At 44.9% G+C, this 1,985-nt stretch overlaps 1 pseudogene; it reads right to left on the reverse strand.

The window, feature by feature from the left end:
- Window positions 1–278: 278 nt before the first annotated feature.
- Window positions 279–1,181, reverse strand: LOC100338338 (small ribosomal subunit protein uS2 pseudogene; annotated as a pseudogene).
- Window positions 1,182–1,985: the final 804 nt, after the last annotated feature.

Consider the following 1,985-nt stretch of genomic DNA (forward strand, 5'->3'; position numbering starts at 1 on the left):
AAATACAAATTTAAAAACACAGTGATTCTTCCTACCCTACCCACCCTCCCACTCATCTTCCTCCCTCTCATATACCCATTCATGATTTTTTTTTTACTAAGATCTATTTTCAATTAACTTTATACACAGAAGATTAGCCCTATATTAAGTAAAGAGTTAAATGAATAGTATGGAAAAGAAAACCCTGTTCCTCAATAGCCTTTTTTTTCTGTAGAAACTGATGTTTATTTTCCGTCAACCTCATTTCCATGTTTGCGTGAGATCGCGTGACAAGCAGCCTAAGACCACTCAGTGGTTGTTCCTACCCACTTGGTGGCCTGAGCTGTGGGTGCTGCAGACTAGTCTTCAGTGGCGGGCTGAGCACTCCAGTCTTCAGTGGGGAACTGCTGAATAGGCACAGAGGGAGCCTGCACGCCTTCGGACCAGTCAGCAACCTCAGGCTGAGTAGCAGTGAACTCGGGCGCTGGGGCCGTCCATTCACCCTGAAACTCCTCCTTGGTCACAGCTTTTTCAGCGGCGGCCTGCTCTTCTTTTTCAATCTCTTCAGGATCTCTGTAGAAGTAGAGATCAGGCATGACCTCCCAGGGGTGTTCACGGGAGATGGTACCACGCATGCGCAGAACCTCCCAGGCCAGCATCCACCACATCAGACCCACTGAATGGGCTCCCTTGTTGTTGCACGGGATGGCAATGTCCACGTAGTGCAGAGGCGAGTCTGTGTTACACAGAGCAATGGTAGGCAGGTTCACGTAAGATGCCTCTGTGAGAGGCGGGTGGTCAGCCCAAGGATTGGTAACCACCAGAAGCCGTGGTTCCCGGAAGGCTGCCTGGATCTGGTTAGTGAAGGTTCCAGGTGTGAAGCGGCCAGCAATGGGAGTAGCTCCAGTGGCAGCAGCAAACTTCAGCACAGCTCTCTGGCCAGTGTTCCTGGAGGATATCACACTGACATCAGCAGGGTTTTCAATGGCCACAATAGCACGAGCTGCCAACAGCAGCTTCTCCCAGGTCCTCTTCAGATTGATGATGTAGATGCCATCACTCTTCCTTTTGTAGATGTACTGTTCCATCTGGAAGTCAAGGTTGGTGCCACCTAAGTGGGTTCCTGCTGCAAGGAACTTGAGGACGTCCTCCTCCTTCATTTGCAAGACATCAAGGGTTCCGGACATTGTGACAGCTTCCCCTTAAGTTACGCCGGGAATCAAAAACAACGCCGTATGGACCGCTGGCCGGGTAGCGCGGAAAGGCCTCAATAGTCTTGACAAGGGTTGTTCAAAGTCATCCAAAGTCACCCATCTCAAAATGTCAATTTCACTTCTGTAGATTACCTTTTAGCTACTCTATCAGTTACCGCAGATCAGGGAGAACATATGGTATTTATCTTTTTTGGACTGGCTTATTTCATTAAGTATAATGTTTTACAGATGTATCAATTTTGTTGCGAAGGAAAGGATTTCATTTTTTTCACCACAGTGTAGTATTCCATGGTGTACATATCCCATGATTTCTTTATCCAGTTTTCAGTTGATGGACATTTGTTGATTACATATCTTAGCTATTGAGAATTGAGCTGCAATAAACACTGGGGTACAGATAACTCTTTTATATGTTATTTTTGTTTCCCTTGGATAAATTCCCATATGGTAGGTCTATATTCAAATTTTTGAGGTATCTCCATGCTGTCTTCCATAGTGGCTTTACCAGTTTACATTCCCACCAACAGTGGATTAGAGTACCTTTTTCTTCACATCCTCACCAGCTTTTGTCATTTATTGATTTCTGTATGAAAGCCATTTTAACGGGTGAGGTGAAAATTCATTGTGGTTTTGATTTTCATTTCCCTGATAGCTAGTGATCCTGAGCATTTTTTCATGTGTCTATCGGGCATCTGGATTTCCTCTTTTGAAAAATGTCTGCTTAAGTCCTTTGTCCATTTTTTAACTGGGTTGCTTGTATAGTTTTTGTTGAGGTCCTTGAACTCTTTATAT

Source organism: Oryctolagus cuniculus, chromosome 12, assembly GCF_051225735.1.
Source record: "Oryctolagus cuniculus isolate XC-2025 breed Fujian yellow rabbit chromosome 12, ASM5122573v1, whole genome shotgun sequence".
Lineage (NCBI taxonomy): Eukaryota > Metazoa > Chordata > Mammalia > Lagomorpha > Leporidae > Oryctolagus > Oryctolagus cuniculus.